Source organism: Lagopus muta, chromosome 6 (genome assembly GCF_023343835.1).
Source record: "Lagopus muta isolate bLagMut1 chromosome 6, bLagMut1 primary, whole genome shotgun sequence".
NCBI classification, from domain to species: Eukaryota; Metazoa; Chordata; class Aves; order Galliformes; family Phasianidae; genus Lagopus; species Lagopus muta.
Window position 1 is genome coordinate 4,178,216 of NC_064438.1, and position 18,084 is coordinate 4,196,299.

The 18,084-nt window shown below is 38.4% G+C and overlaps 1 protein-coding gene across 3 annotated transcripts in view; it reads right to left on the minus strand.

Annotated features, from left to right (window-relative positions):
- NELL1 (neural EGFL like 1) overlaps positions 1-18,084 on the minus strand; it is a 293,522-nt gene that overhangs the window by 106,853 nt on the left and 168,585 nt on the right. The gene's annotated exons all lie outside the window — the stretch shown is intronic.

Genomic DNA, 18,084 nt, shown 5'->3' on the forward strand with positions numbered 1-18,084 from the left:
CTCAGGAGAGGGGATCCTATCAATATTCTTAAAAATAACAGCAAAAACACACAGTTCAGTCTTCACAGCCACTTGCTTTAATATCTGCTGAGTAGGATCTTTATTTAATAAAATGTAATAACATTTTATCTTTTTAGAGAACTATTCCTACCACTGGACCCCAAACAGACTTCCATATTTTGCTTTCATCTAGCAATTCTAACTGCTATCACTGGGCCTAACTCACTGCAGCTCCTGCATTTTTCTCTCGTGATGTATTTTATTGTAGAAAAGCATCAATTAGAAGTGCTGAGCTATCTGACCCTGAAGTTTCTTGCTTCATCCTCTAATTACTAGAGGTTTCCTTCACACAGTTAGATTGCAGAAAGAAAACCCAAATATTTTACTCTTCTGAGCTGGTGGACTTACCATTTTGTTCAATGGAATCAAGAAAATGCAGAAATATTTCTGAGAGCCATGTAAAGGATTCCAAATATTAGACTTAAACAAAAATCAGAGTTTGGCATCCTTCTTGGTAGTCTTCATTCATGCAAATGCAGTAACCAGACTATCACCCTTCTACTAAGAGGTATAGTCAGGTTCCAGAGGCTTTCTGGAATCAAAGATAAACTTTGGTAATACTAGTAAATAAAGAGTGTTCAAAGGACTACAGGCTCAATTCAGACTTCTATGAAGTACAGAGAGCTGATGCCTATAAAATTATTCATTGTTACATACTCTGAAGTAACCCTTCAGAAGAGCCTCTCCATTGATACCAAATGGTATGGGTTGCCATCATTTTCTTCTAACGAGCATCAAAGCAAAACATCTTTTACTCTCTCTGTGCTTTTAGTAACTAGCTCTCATATGCACACACTCACATGTGTCTGGCTTTTGCTGATAACTTCAGGTCTACATTTATACTTGTTAGTTTATGTTGATCCCCAGCTCAGCTTAGTAATTGACTTCAGCTTCTTTCCAATTTTCATTGGAATGCCTTAGACATTCAGAACCATTAGGCTTCCTCATGGGCTGTTTGTTCTCTCCTTCATCCCTTCTTCCTGCTGTGGTCTCATGGTGCTCAAATGGCTGCATCAGATGCAAAGATCATCAAGCTACCCTTCAAGGAAGTGCTTCGCCGGCAAGTGAAACTGAATGATTCTTTCTTTTAAAATGAAAGCCTTTCTCTAGGCTTTCTCCCTCCTCTTACTACTTTTATTCATTATTGTTATTAGTCTGCAGGTGTACTGTGTTGTATTCAAGCTACAATGAGAGGGCCTTTGTCACAGGCTCATGTACACAGACAATTCCTACTGAAATAATTGCCAGAATTAGTTGATTACCTTCTCAGCACTTCAAATACAAACAACAGATTTCCCAGTGGTAACTTTTGTTTTTTGCCAGAACACAAAAGAGGTTATGCTCTGCCATGCTTTTTCGAGGACTACGACAATGTAAATCATTCTATTTACTTCTCCTGCAGATGTAGAAATCCTGGCAATATTAAACAGAGGTCAGTTTTTCTAAGCAGATAAAACATTGAAGAGTCAGCAACTAAGTTTGAAAAGTGGACCCTGGGAATCTGCCCTCAGCATAAGAAATATCAAGAGAATCTCCTCTGCGTGAGGAATCCCAAGATTTCACAGCAGCATTTTGGTTGCAATTATGGGAACTTTAAACAAAATTTTCCCTGGTGTAAAGATGTCTATAGATCATGATGCTACAGTGTTAATAAGAATGAGAAAGCTTTGATTTTCTGTCAACTTACAAAAATCTTTTATTCCAAATGGGACAAGTCCTTAGGAGTCTGTCAGTAGTGAGTTATTTTTTGTTTCATTCTCCCTCATCCTCTTGGTATCCACAGTGGGAAGTGTGGGTTGAAGGTCAGCTTGTGTTTTGTTTAAACTCAAAAGAGATTACAAGTAATTTGCAAAGAACATCACTTTCACACATCACTTTCAAAGTCTCCCATTCAAGTGCCAATCAGGAAGAACATACTTCTGCTTTAAAGTTATGGTTGAAACCACCTAAATAGATAGGCTGGAAGGAAAGGACACTGGAAAACAAATGCAAAGAGTCACAGACTGTATCATTCCATAAGAACAATGGAGAGAGCTGGGAAAAAATCTTGAGGCCACGTCTTAACAACTTCACTTTCAGCTGAAAATGAGCAAAGAAAAAAATCCATCTCATTTTTAATTTTTTATATATACATATGTATGCATAGATCTGTATATATGTAAACACGCTGCCATGGAATGACAGCTCAGGAATGGCAGTGTCATAAAGTCTGACTGAGTTTATCCATCTCCATGTGACTTTTGTTATTACTACACAACACAAAAGGGGATTGTGATCAAAGACAGAGCTGGGAGCCTTACTGAGAAGGACACTATTGGAGGAGGCAGTTCCCAGAAAACAAAAGAAAAGCCACTTTCCACTAGATTACTAATATTCATCTCAAGAAACAGGTACCATTTCAGAAGAACAGTTACAATTATAATTCCTTGCTCACTGACGATTTATCTACAAAATTTCTGCAAATTTTTCTTCTATATTACAATTTCTGTTACTCAAGTGTTTGGTTGTTGCCACCAGAGTTTTTGGATCATTTTCTAGAGGATCATTTGTTTTTTTGTGACTCAGTTTCCCTCTCAAATGAGAATGTTTCCAGATTCTACACCTGTTTTAGTATTTACCATTCTTCTGAAGTCCTCAGAAGCTAAAGATCTTACATAAAATTAAAGAGTATCAATTTTCTACAGTTTAAAAAAAAAAAAAAAGAGATCAAATACCAACTGCTAGTTTACCTTCCGCTTAGTATTTCTTTCCTACAAATAGAAAAAAGGTATGAAAGAACACATTGTGTCTCAAGCTTCAGGTCATATTCTTGCTTCCTAGCCACTTAGCTACAACCACACTGACTGATCACCTGAGGCAAGGACTAGGTCAGCCCTGGGAGCACAGGAGAAGGCAATTCACCTGTGTGACCAGAAGACTCCACCTCTCCTAGACCCTATTTAAGGGCTGATTAGCACTGGGGAAGGATCTCTTTCTAGAGATCCCTCCTTTTTGGAGGTATTATAAATACAGGTATTTCTTCCTTGATTGTTTCTTTTTCACTGCAATAAGCTTTCCAACTGTAACACCTGTAAAGTACCATCCTAACCATGCTACTATTCCAACTGTACACCAAGCATATGTTAAGCAGTGCTTGTTTTGAAGAATATCTTTAAAACAATCTACATCACAATCTAGATAACCCTGGTTATCTACTTGCCTCAGGCAACCTGGAATTGCTTCTGTCTGAGCTGAAGTCCACCATGAATCTGGGGATACTGATGCTCATATACAGGTTGTGCTGCATGGTAGCTCATACAGTGGTTAAAGATAAGTACTGTAGTTATCTTTGCTTTGTTCACAGGCAACCTAATAAAATAAGCTTATCTTAATGAACGGAATACCTGGGAGCAGTCTGACAGAATTTGTTTCAATATTACAAGGCATTACAAAGGTAACAGTCACGTTAAGAAAAAGAAAAAAAAACAAATTTAATTCCCCAGAAAGTAGTTTCTAGCAGGCATTAGTTACATATCTTATTTTAGTACACAGCAATGCATCCTACAAATAGCAGAAAATGCCGTATATTAAAAATAGGCTAGTCTGTTTGCACACTGACACTAGGACACAAACAATACCTCCTTTATCCTGAAATCCCAAAGAAGAAACTAGGTAGAGTGCAATGGGAAAACAGACCGTTTCCTGTTAAAGCCTCAGTAGCACAGATACATAGGAAACAGCTAAAATAAGCACAATTACCCAACTGCCACAGAGAGAGTTGGACCACCATGCATCCCCCGCACTTGGGCACGTGGACAAGACAGACTGACTCTGCTGAAGCAAGCAGCACACCACCCCAACATCTGCAACCAATGTTTATTGTGCAAGCATGCAAAAGGCGACAGGTAACTAATTCCTGAGTGAGAGGGAGATTGAAAATGCAACCAAACTCTGCATCCATCCACAAAGTATTTGCTACAAAAGATCACACCTCTTCAATAGTTCCATTAGCTACACCTTCAGCCAAGGCAGAATGATCCATCATGATGCAATTCAGCTGCGAAGCCATTCGCTTAACAGATCTTCAACTTTCTTCAAAACACAGGTACGTATTGAGGCTAATAAAGGTAAAGCACCTACAAGTTGCAGCAGTCTGTGTTTTGCATACCTCAAATAAGTGCACGTTCCATTAATATGCAACCCTATTGACAGGCAGTCTCTTCAGTGTGAAGTATAAATAAGTATGTTCAAACACCAAAGAAGTCAACATTCAGGCACCTGTTTTCCTGCAAAATATTCTGTATATGCATTTCTCTAGCCTGATCTTACTGAAGCTTACACATGGCTATTCTCTTCAGGATTAGCTCAAAAACAGCTCTCTGTTCTGGGCAGCAGTGAAGTAAAAGAATGCAATAGGGAGCATGTTGGGGAGGCAGAGCACTACACAAAGATTTAGGCTGCCTGAAGTACTGAATTCTGCAGAAAGCCATCCAAACCACATTGCAAAATTGTATGTAGAGTACAAACAATCACACAAAAATAATTCAGAGCACATACAGAGCAAAAATGAGATTCAGCATGCATTTGTAAATACAGATGAGTGATAATTTCTAAATAAACAGTTACAGGTAAATACAATTTTTCTTCATTTGTGTGCATGTGAAATGCAGTGCTTGTGAAAGGTTCTAGGCAGTTATGACAGCCAGCATCAGAACTGTCAGTAGTAAAAAATGGATTACTGCCATACTCTTGAAGTTTGGAACATTATAAATATCATCCACTTTTTTACTGGAAAGATATTTGTAATAAATTATTTTTATAATGACACAAGAGGAAGATAACATTTTGTGTGTATATTTTTAAAAAATGCATACTTTCTAATTCTTAGGATTCTTCTGTTTTCCCTTGCTGAAAGAGACACCACCTGTAGGCTTACTGGGTTTATATGGGCTCTAAAGGTAGACTTTCATTCAGTTTTCTCTTTTTTCTCTCTGTATGTACTTGGGAAAAAAATCAAGTAGTTGGGTTGTTATACTTGTTATACTATTTGTCCAAGTCTTTAGCAGAAAATTAGAACCACATTTGAAAATATATAGACACAGCAAAGCTAAGCACCTTTTAGACAAGAGTCACAGGTAATTGTAACATCGGGATAGCTTCCCCTTATAGAGTTCAAAAGCCTATTTGAAAAAACATATTTGATTTAGAGTTTATTTTTTCACAAGTGTGTTGACTTTTTTTTTTATTATTAGATAAGAATGTTCTTCTAAAAAGGACAGGCACTGGAATGCAATTACTGGAGACACATCCCATAGAATGGTCCTTCACCAGAGCTGCTTTCAATTCTCATTACACGAGAAGGCCTCAATTTAAATTGGCTCAGAAGATGGGAACAATTTTCTTATTGTAAGGATTTCCTTCCATTAGTTACCCAAAGCCTTCATACTTAATAGAAAGCATTCATCTTTGGAAAACATTGTGAAAAGATTCTGACTATTTCTATTTATTCTTACCTTTACAACATTGAAAGGAAATCTACGTTGACCTCTAAATTGTGAGAGAGGACAACTGCTTCTGGGTTGTGTAAGCACAAATGCAGTAACCACTGCTATACACCAACAGACGTATAATAGAGAGACAACTCACTTCAAGAACAGCAAGGTCATCAAGTTCTGCCATTTTTTATTAATACAGAGACCACTTGTATAGAATACATGATCTCATGTAAAATTAAGCAGCTGTCTGGCTACACTTAAGCCAATGGTATTTTAAAACTGTGAAAGGAGAATGCCACCTCCCTGAATACTTTTAAAAGAACAAACAAAGCTCTGCTGCATGACGTGAAGACTCAAATGTCTATTTAATTATTAACGCTTTAAAAATGACAGATAAAAAATAGAATTTAAGAAATATCGTGGACTTCGCAGCATCGGGATTTCAGCTCACAGGAAATTCTGATGAAACAAAAAGGATACCTTTGAAATAGGCTGGATGAAAAGAAACTTTACTCTGTGCACCTGGGAAGACTCTCTCCAAGAAAATAAAGGCAGTTAGGAATGAGATGCATACATCAAACAGGTTATGTACAAGAAATTACCTTGTGGATGGTAAGCTGGTAAAAGACAATAGGGAACACAGACAATTCTAAACAAATCTGTATTTTCACCTACTTGTGAGCAGCCATAAAGTTGCTGAGAGAAGCCCTGAGAGCTATCAAAAGGGATTTCAGATCACTGGGATGGTTAGTTGATTGTTAGCTGGAGTACAGATGGAGTTTTCTTCTCTCCCCTCATTGGTAGCGAGGGATGCTGAGAGAAGCAGGAAAACCCATCTGATAAATCCGTGGCTGAGAGGCTGGTGCCCTTTCGGGAATTTTGGCTTTATCAACCATGGGGCAGATTACTCAGTGCCTAGTCTGGTGGCTGCTGACTGCATTCACCTAGATCATATGGGCAAAAGAATTCTGGCCCAGAGTTGCCCTCTACATTAAGAAGTGGATAGAGTGCAGAGAGCTGCCTCTGAGAAACATTCATGAATTTCTAGGTTAAAATCAGGGACTGGGCCCATAGAGGACATCTGGTGGTTGGAATCTACTGCAGGCCACCTGATCCAGGTGAGCCTGTAGTTGAGACATTCTTGTTCCAGCTTCAAGAGGCATAACACCATCAGGCTCTCATCCTGGTTAAGGATTTCAACCACCAGATATCTGCTGGAAAAACAGTACTGAGAGCTGCAAGCAGTCCAGGAGACCCCTGGAGTCCATTCAGAAAACCACTTTCTGATTCAGGTACTGGACAGACCCACCAAAAGTGAAGTGTTGCTGGACCTGGTGCTCACTAATGTGAAAGAGATTGTAAAAGTGGTTAAGATTGATTGAATGCAGCCTGGGCTGTAGCAACCATGCCCTGGTTGAATTGACAGTCTCAAGGAACATGGGCCTGGCAAGGAGCAGAGTCAGGCCCTGACCTTCAGGAGAGCGAGCAACAAACCATCATGGCTGAGCAAAGATCTGCTGGTCAAACTGAGGGGAAAAAGAAAAAGGAAGCAGGGATGGGTGGCCTGGGAAAAATATAGAGGCATGCTGTTCCAAATGTGCAGGGATGGACTCAGGAAAGTCAAGGTGCAGATGGAATTGAACTTGGAGAGGGATGTGAAGAACAAGGGTTTCTTCATATCCCTGATCTTCTAAGTGAGATTTGAAGTAGCAAAATCCTTCCCAGTGTAAGAGGAGAGCGACTCCAAGACCACCTCATAACTGAATGTGTACAAGTCTATACACAAGGAAGGATGTGAAGCTGTTGGAAAGCATCCAGAGTAAGACTGCAAAGATGATCAGAGGGCTGGAGCACCTCTCCTGTGAAGAAAGGTTGAGGGAGTTGGGCTTGTTTAGTTTGACTGTGGGGAGATCTCATTACAGCCCTCCAGTACTTGAAAGGCGCTTACAAGCAGGAGAGGGACTGACTTTCTGCACAGTATGATAGTGATAGGACAAGAGGTGGATGGCTTTATAATTAAAAAAAGATTTTAGGTTAGACCTTAGAGAGAAATTGTTTGCTCAAGACAGTGGGGAGACGCTGCAATAGGCTGCCCAGAGAGGCTATGGGTGCCCCATCCCTGAAGGCATTCAAGACTAGGTTGGACGGGATCCCAGTCAGCCTCATCTAATGGCTGGCCACCCTGACATGGCAGAACGGTTCGAACGAGGTGATCTTCAAAGTCCCACCCAAACTAAGCCATTCTATGAACAGAGAAGTCCCATTTCCTTAACATAAGGATACACTGCAATTTAATCCTTATGAGCAGTTAAATATACAAAGTACTGCCAGAAATATCTGCTTTGCAGTTCTTTTAATAGGAAACTAAAACGCTATTGTGATTTAAGACACAATGAACAGCTTCTGGTGTTTAATGCCAAATTATTTAGACTGCATTCTAAAAGAGTAGACATATGCTACTCCTGGGTAATTAGGAAGAAATAGTGAGATTTAATTTGAATATAAAATTTTGAACGTTCACATATTTGCTGTCTGAATAACACCTCTTGAATGTTTACGTTAAAGTAATAAATTAAAATTCTTCCCTTTTTTTCCCTGGCACAGAATTAGATTTTGGTCACATTTTGCTATCCAAAAATCAAGCTTACTACATACAATACTAATCCAATCTATGCTTATGCACTGTTTGTCTTCTTATTTTTAACACTGTTACTGTTTTATGTTGATTTACTCTGTTAAGCCAGCCTGCCTAGAACCATCTAGAAACTGGTGTAACAATATAATGAGATTTGCATTCCCTAACTGGTATTCAGAGAGAATCAATGAGATTTGTCTGACAGTTTCCTGTTCCTCAGCAACTTTGGTTATTATTTGGTATAGTTAACATACTTACTCCACAATGAAGTCTTGTAGTCACATATTCAAAGATCATAAAGAAAACTACTGTAATCTTATTCATGCACGTAACGTGATAGGAGTAGTTACAGGGGAAAACAGACTAACACTACCATATTCTAAAGAGACCAGTGTGCAAACATGAGAATTAATGACACTTGTAACATCCGTTTGAATGATTCCAGCATTCGGCAGGTGAAGTATTCAAACCTATCATTTCTGCAACGAAACACTGAGCCTTCCTTGTTTCCCCTCAGCAAGAAGCTGAAAGCAGAGGTAAATACGAAGGTTTATATTCTATTCCAGTATATAGAAACTTACTATTCATTGCTAAGACATTCACCTTACTGATGAGCCCTATTCCCATGAAACCCACCAGGTCCACTGTTGGCTTATATATATGGACAGAAATAAGAAGAGCCCTCTAAGTGCACTCAGGACTCAAGATGTCAAAACATCCTGGATCTGTACAACTGGATTCTCCTATTTTTCAGTTGGTATTCAAGACATTATTTCTCAAATGTTCGCATGATTCTGCTCGACTACAGCTGAGCTATAATTTGACAGTTTCAGTGAACTACCTGGAGTAATTCTGATATCTTTTCTATGAATGTCAATAGCTAATTTAGAGCATTTTTATATATACCCTCCCCTTTTTTCCCCCCCCCTAAGGGAAGCATTCTTTATACTGTGATCCTCTGTTCTGCTTTACTACTTTATAACAACAATTACGAATAGAGCCTATTTGAGTTTCACAAGAGAAGTTCACTATGTAGTTCTAAGAATTGCTACAATGGAAGCATTTTTGGCCAAATCAAGACAAACAATAGCTACCTTTCTTGAACAGTAACTTCTCTGTAATGGAACTGTAACTTTTTCAAGAAGTGTAGAATGCAGAGCAGGAAAAATAAAAAAAGAGAAAGATGACTTGCTAGAACAACATATATTTGCACATATATAATAAATGGCTATATAACATCTCTTAGGAAGAGAGATTTGTTTTCACTATTTCTGAACACAGTATTAACAAAGGAAATAAAGGAAAAAGGAAAATACAAAAAACAACTTTGGAATAAAAAATGGTCTTAAGTCTAGACTCTGATAAGAAGCTGCCCAAGGTTAAAGAAAAACAGCATTGGGTGATAAAACAGGAAACTAGATCAAATGTTGAAAAATTCAAGAATCATCGGAAGCACACACCATTGGTCCTTCTGCATTTAAGTTTTATTTCCTACTCTCTGATAGCACATTTGAGTAGATGTGCCAAATTAGTAAAGAACATGAAAATAATAATATAAAAGATGTAGCTTTTTTTGTGTGAAGAGTCAGTATCAAGTGTTTTCTGACATTGAATTCCCATGTCATCCATATCAATATTGGAAATATTGTTTTGACAGGTACAGAAGTTCCAGAATGCATCCTTAAACTTGCACGTTGATTAGAAAACACCAAGCCCAACTGTCACACGTCCTATTTAAATGGGACACTTTGCTGCAGTTTTGTGGAGTTCTTACTGAAATCAGATTAGACCTCTTTGCATGCAGCGTTGTTTTTTAATGCTGAAAAGGAATGTTAAAAAAAAATCCATCTGTAAATATTTCACACTAGGGCAGCTTGTATGACTGCGCAAGATTAGTCCCTTTCAAATCTTTAGTCTCAAAATATTTTTCACATAATAAATCTATCAAGCATCTGCTTCATTAGAGAAGGAGGCAGGGTTGCCAGCCTTCAGACCTGGTGCTAGATCAGATTGCTCAGGGCCCCATCCAACATGCCCCTCCAGTGACAGAGCATCCGCAGCCTCTCTGGGCAGCCTGTTCCAGCACCTCACCACTCTCTCAGTAGAAAAACTTTCCCTAATATCTAGTCTACATCTCCCTTCCTTTAGTTTAAATCATTCCTTCTTGACCTATCACTATCAGACTGTGTAAAAAGTTTATTTCCCTCCTGTTTATAAATTCCTTTTAAATGCTTGGAAGCTCACAAAGAGGACTATTCAGAGCCTTCTCTTTTCCAGGCTCAACCAGCTCTGTCCCTTAAGCCTGCCTTCATACAAGAGGTGATTCAGCCCTTCCATCATCTTCATGGTCCTTCTCTGCATCCTCTCCAAAAATGCAATTCAGTTTGGATTTAGAGACAAAATTAATTAAAATACTTTGGGGAAGAGTGCATACTGCAAATTAAGAGATGCAAATATTAAAAAAATAAATCCATTATGGAAGAAACTCCACTTTACTGCCAGGGAAAAAAAAAAAGAAAGAAAAAAAAAAAAACATATTTAGGAACATTTTAAATATTGCTAATGAAATACAGCACAATATTTTTTTTTAAATACTAATATCAGTGGTGCAACTGAAGCTGATGTGGCAATAGAAATGGTTCACAAAATTACCAAAAATGTAATACTGCACACGTGGGAAACAGAACTATGCCCTCATCTGCGAGATCCCAAGCATCTTAAAGGTCTTTTTCATTATTGCATTTATGATCCATTTATGTTCTGTATGTCTAGAGGTAGGCAGTAACCTGGTCTGCATGGCAGCCTCTCTCCACATGACACCTGTAATCTCCAGCCTGATCCCAAATGCAAATGCAATTTATATTTGACTGCAGAGGAAGTGGGCTCTATACCCACAAAGACAAACCCCCGGTCCAGTTCCACAATTTATGTATGTCGATTTGTATATCTGTAAACCATTAACTCTTCCAAATTCCTTTGAGTAGTTCTCAATTTACTTTCCCTGCTATAAAGCAGGGAAATTCATACAGAGAACAAATTAGCTCTCATATAGAGAGTAAATAAAGCTTTGGAATTCACCCTGATGTACTGTGCAGAAAGAAAGAAACTATACAGTTCCAGCAAGGCTGGAACAGTGAGTAATGAATATTGACAGATGAAAAGTAAGAACAATTCTGTGAAGTTCTCAGCTTCTCTAAATCATAGGACATTCACTTAGGAAAGTAAAGAAATCACAAATAATGACAGAATCTGAGACAGCATAGCAGTTGCCACTGCCTAAATTACAGTTTGCAGGAGAGATGTCTGTTACCACTACATCTTAAGAAACAGTTTTATTTTGCCTGTTTTGCTCAGAGCTGAATAGAGTCCAAACACCTGCATTGTGTCAAAAAAAAAAAAAGCACCCTAAAGCAATATGGTACTGATTTATTTATAATTGCAATATGACTCAATCTAAAAGGACGGGCTGCTTTTTATCCAGAAAATTGTGGAAGCTGCATATTTTATGAAGTTGATATCAGAATCTCATCTTCCTGGTATTTTCAGTTCAACAATAGCTGGGAGCTTCACTTTGCAGAACTCTCAAAATCAGTAATAACTAAACTTATGAAATTTACCTTTCAATGCAGCTTTCCAACACGGCTTGATGAACTTTGTATTAGTGACATAAGTTCAAAAGACTTTTTTATGCCAGCACTCCATGACAATTTAACTTCCACACATGAAAAAAAAACATTACAAAAGCCATGCAAAGCCTAGTTCAAGCTTACACTAAAACTTATTGGAGCTATTGAAGTGTACTGAGTTGGAATTGTTTCTTAACGCACGTGTGTGACAGAAGCACCCATCTGCTCGCACAAGAGCACAAAATCACACTTAAGGACATATTATTTCTTTGCACCTGTTGGAGATGCAAGGAAAGGCCTGCAGAACATTGGCATGCACTTCGCCAGTGATACCGAAGTCACAAAGACTTTGACTTAAACAACAAACTGAGAAAAATGGTGTAAGTCAAGCTGCTAGGTTTCCCCCACAGACTCACCACCTTTCTGTTTTATGTATGAGTTTCTAATTATACAAGTGCTGCAACAAATGATGGAGTCCATTATATTTTGCTCTTGTGACGAAGTACTTACTGCAAGTAAACAGAATGTTTACCCAGCTGCAACTCCCCTAAGTAAGTCGGTGAGTGCAGAGATTATTAAAAATACATTTTTTAAAACTGGCTTCTAGCAGAGTATTTAAGCACCTTAACTATCAAATGGTTTTCTCTGAACCCAACTTCCCCCAGTGAGTTTAACTAGGACAAACGGGCTTTAAGCTCTTCAAAAAGAAAAAGAAGTCTCTTTATGCCACTTTTGGGTATTGGTCTTCAGTATACTCCTATGGCATCCCAAAGATACCAAAGAATTTGTAAATGGAAGGAAGAGATCAAATCATTTTACCCCTTGAAGTGTGCGACTCCGGCATTATGTTTACTCTCAACACGCCGAATCGATTTTGATTTGTAGACAGGAATGGCAACTAGTGAATCACCATTTCCTGAGGCACCCATGTTCCTCCCTGGAGATATTCTACTGTAATAGCAATCACTCTAGACCAACCCTGTCCTATGAGACCTGACAATATCCCAACCTGAGTTTCTTTGGCTGCAGCTGTTTTTTTTCTTACAGCAGCAAAATATGACAGTGTGAAGATACCTCCGCTGAGACCAAAGACAGATCAAGCAGAATTCCTGTGCTGTGCACTGCTCAGCCTCTTGTAACTAACAGCAGGATAATGATGATGCCACTTTATTTTGCACTTTGTTCACTTAAGTAAAAAATAATAAAAATTACTTAGCTATGCAAACATAGCACTGAACACTGAAAAAATGCACGGCTGATGAAGGTTTATTCAAAAAAAGAATACTCTTCTGTAGAAGACCTCTAATACAAATGCTTGAAAAGTCACTGGCAGGCAAAGGAAACTGACTACAAACAATATCTACTGCGATCCAAGACAAACAGGAATCCAAGCAGAGGATTATGCAAAAGAGTGCAAGATGTAAGAAAGGTATCTCTTCTCCAAGAAAACTTCACATTTCAGGGAGAATAGGGACAGTAAGCTCAGCTACCCAAAAATCATTGAACAAGCACTGCAGAAATATATTGGAGATACCAAATGAGGGCCTCTAGGGGATGAAGTGGCATACCTCTGGCTCCCTTTCCAATGTTAACCAGGCTGGCTCACAAAGTGCTATCTAAAGCCTCCTCGCTGCAGGTTGCTGCACTCAGCCTTTGGCAAAACAAGAAATAATTAAGAAAAACAAAGCACCAGGTGTTGGGAACGTCTTCATTTAAAAAGATATTCCATTAAAAATCAATTTATGGAAGGTAAAATGAAATTCCATGCTTAGATCGGGTACCTAATATTGACAGAACAAGTCCATTCATGTATGCATCAATGAAACAGAGAAAGTAGTGACCACAAACCATGAAAGAAACATGAAAAACGCAGAAGGGTTAGAATGTTTCACTAGAAAAAGCAAGACAGATGTCAAACAAAAGAAATAAAATGAGAAATGAGAATCAAGCAACAGTGAACTCAGGAAGAACTGCCTTCTCTTTCCAACAAAAAGCAACATCAACATCAGCACAGCCAGAGACCCTAAATGAGCACCCAGAAGCCCCTGGTAAAATTAAAAAAATAATAATAAAGAAATACTTTGGCTTTTTTGCTTTTTGTTTTAGCAGCATCTGTATTTTCCATGTTTTTATACTGCATGCCATAGAATAATACCATGAGTAAAGTCAGTGGAAAACAAGGTATTTTGTTTTACAGTCAGCTGTCTTACAGGATGTTTTCACATCTGCAGAGCACACTGTCTGAAAAAGCATGCATTTTCTGACACGCCTGTAATTTCTGTTCACGGCTTTATACAAAAGACTATTTTAATCTGAGTCAAAAGCTATGTCAGAAGGAAGCATCCCCTCTAATATCAAGATGAAATAGCATTTTCAGTGAGAGCTATGAAAATGTTTGAAGATCAACACTTATCAAAGGCCTAAATTGTATTTATCTTAATTTTTTTTTCTTTCTGAATGATGCCACGCTTAACTTTTGGCACTGCACAAAAGCACGTGCACAAGTATTTCTAACTCTTCCCATCTTATAGCACAGAGTATTTCCCCAGCACTCTATCATTTAATCCTCTGAGCCATCAATGCTCCACATTTTCTTTAAGGAAAGGTTCCTGCCAGGCAGGCTCTTCACTTCCTGAGCTTTCTCCCACCACCAACTCGACCCCTTGCTACATTTCCACCTGCAGAACAGTGCAGGCAATCCTCCACAAAGGCTTGTTACTTCCAGTCCCCCCAAATGGAAAGTGAACAACTGTAAAGAAGTCTTTGCATTAAAATTGGAGATGAATATTTATAGGAATAAAAAAGCTTAGAACTACAGTTTGCTAACCTCTTCACCCCAAACAGTATCCACATTCTAATGGTATCAGTGAAAAAGTACTCCTATTAAGAGGATCATACTTCACAAAGGGGAAGTTGTGAGAAAATGGCTGCAAGTCACCCAGAATAAAGTTAAATTTAAATCTGCAATATGATTATCCTAAAATGGATTTAAAAAAAAAAAAAAAAACAAAAAAAAAAGGAAAATAACCTCCACAAAATGCATGCATCTATTCATATAACTTGCTGTAGCGTTGCTTTGAATCTAATTACAAGATATATTCCGTGGAAGAAAAGCAGGATTATAGAGAGCACTTCAGTGCAGCAAGAGGAGCAATGATGCTGTGAGACAAACCGAGCACAGGCCTTCCTGCAGTGCATGCCTAGAGCTGTAGAAATCACAATCCAGTGCCAAGCACACCTGGCACAGCCTGAATTTCACTCCTCGCTCATTAAATGACTGCATGACTTAGTGAGTAAGACTCCTTAGCCATCTCTTCTGCATAGCAGTGTTTAGAAAGGTGCTATGTCAGTGTAAAACTCATCTAATGTACTGAAACCTTTTACCAATGGACAAGAATGGGAAAGATATATATATAGCTTTTCACATACTAGCTTCCACATATTTAAACCAATGAAACAAAAAGGTAAGAAAAGTAGAAGAAGCCTGATACATGTCCATATTAGTTGGGATTAGTGCTAGCCAGACAATGGCAGGGAAATTATTGGAAGCAAGGCACCAAATACCAACACTAGCTTCCTAGACTTTCTGTATCAAAAGGAAGACAATGATCAAATGCTTTTCTTATTCAAATGAAGACACACTTTGCATAACAAATAATAGCCCTGCTTTACACACCATCCATCTCTAACCCTTGCAATAACACGTTGTGTCTTTGCTGTCTAGTTCTCAGATGAATTTTTCCCCATAAAGAGGACAAAGATACCCCAGTTCCTCCACCTCCTGCTCCCACTCGTGTCTTGTGGGGCAAGCGTGAGAAAAGGCAGCGATGCAATTACAGCTGGAAAGTAATTTGGATAAAAGCTGTTATTTCAGTGCTTTAATACTCCCATCTAAAGGGGCTCAAACTCGATTGTTAACGATCAGTGTTCTATGCGTCACTTCTGTGACACAGCTGATAGATGCCCGTGAACAAAGAACACTGCTTCAGAGAAGAGGTGTATGTCTTTCCAAAGGATGTACAAGTGCTGCAATCAGCACTAAATTAGCATTACAGAACTTAAGCAACTCTTCCCCATAGAAGACAATGGAACTTTTCGTTTTAACCACTCCTTAGAAAACCTGAACACACAGACAGGGCCTGCGGCATAACGGTGATGAATTCCCTGGAGGAAGCCTCCTGCCACAAGCTCCCATACATACAAATTGAATGTCAGCTAGAGCCCTCCATCTCATCTCCATTTTACAGCAGCAGAAGCAGTGTTCCTACGCATTACACTGACAGGCGCACCAGTGCTGCAGGAAAAGAGCCGTGAATTAAGACGTTAAAAATGAATAGTAATTTGAATAGATAAATATTAACAACTTAATTTAGAAGGAAGAAAAAGGATTTATTTTGATACTAATTTGGCCCCTTACGCCAGTTGATAGAACTGTGAAGATTACAGGTGAAGCAAATTAGCGTAACAAAGCAATCGACTGGAACCACAAATTGAATTGCAGTGGGATACCTCACGCCACCATAACCCAAGGAAGTCATCTTGTGGGGGCACACCTCACTGAGTTCACATGCAGTTAGGAAATTAATAGGATAAAAACGTTTCAAATATTTAACAAGAGGTAAGATAAGGTCAACCACCATAATTTTTCAGCTGAAAGTCTGTACATAAACAATTCTGATTCTTTTAATTCTATAATGAGAGGAAAGCCATCTTTTTAAATCAGAAAGATCTTTATAACTGGTGCATGTTTGGCATCCTATGAAGTGTTCACACTGTCTCAATTGAGACATGTGTCACTTGCACTGTCACCAGCAATTACAGCAGCACTGGCAAAATAGCTGCACTTTCAAAGAGCTTGCAAAGGCAGGCATGCAAAATAGGAAGTTCACTGGAGTTAACCCGTAGAGAAACCTGAATGACAACACAGCCTAGTATTTGATTCCTACTATCAGCGAGAACCACGTCAAGGTGCAGAGTTTTGGAATTAGCACAATACAGCTCAGCAGCTTTCTGCTGGAGAAGTGACAGTGAGGGAATACAAAGAGAAAATAAGTGTCAGGAGACATCTCCTTTGTTTTTCATTAAAAAATTCATTAAAAAACGTTGGATAAATAACTGTGGTACAATAAAGAAGAACATTTTAAAAATGAGTTTAATGAAGAGAAACGATGGCTTCGATTGAGGCTGTGGCATCTGGCAAGGCATTGAGGCATACGAGGCATTCTGTGTTTCCCTGAAACGTCACTAGCCCAAGCAGCTATAGGAAACCAGCACGTTTAGATTGGGTAAACCAACAGTTCATTCTGCAATCCAGTTTTTTTCTTTCTAGCCCATATTGCTAAAATACACTCCTACTTTCCATTCTCTTTCTGAACAATCCACAAGGAAGACTGATATTTTGTGTTTATTCCCTTTGAAATACTTGACATGATTACAGCCCAAGATTTTGTTTTGTAAGGTTTTCAAAAACCCTTTCAAAAAGGAACAGTTACTATTCTGTGCTGCTTGCTGAGTGCCATTTATTGCTTGAAAAGGCACAATGTAAGTTGCATAACAATAATATAGCCATCAAAAGAAGACCATTAACTACAGAAGGATTACCACCTCATTTTAAGATGGGCTTTTCTCATTTTCCATCTAGGCTGAAAGGGATCACCACATCTCTGATCAAGGCTGGTTTGATAACCATCGGGCCAGGCATTGGAATATAAAAATATTTAAAGATGATAAGCAACAGTAAAGGGAAAAATAAAAACCCGAAAACAGAATCTCTCTGAACGATACGTACAATGGGAGAAGCTTTGTAACTCAAATTTCAACCAGCTGCACATAGAAAGATGAAAAAGCAAAGGAATGAGACGTTATTTCCATTTGACAATAGTAAAAGACACAGGATGGCAAAGCCATGGAATCAGTAAAATAGAACACAAATAGCTTTATATTCTAAAAATAAGCTAATGAGTTACAAGTACAACTCCATACTAACAAAAAAAACCTGAGATGACACTGAGCTCCAGAAAGGAAAAACTCAAACGAAAATGAATTGAGATGAAGTACATCAGAATATTTAACAATATTTTCTGTCAAGTGAAACAAAAACACATCTGCATTGACACACAAATTTCAAGAAACTACAGGACAAAGCCTGGGCATCAGCATTACACAATGTCTGAAATTCACATTAGTAAGGCTGAACTTTCCTGCCCCAGACTGAAGTTATACGCGGGGCAAGAGTTATAATTTGAACAGTTACAGACAGAATTAGAAAAAGATCACAGAGAGAGAGATA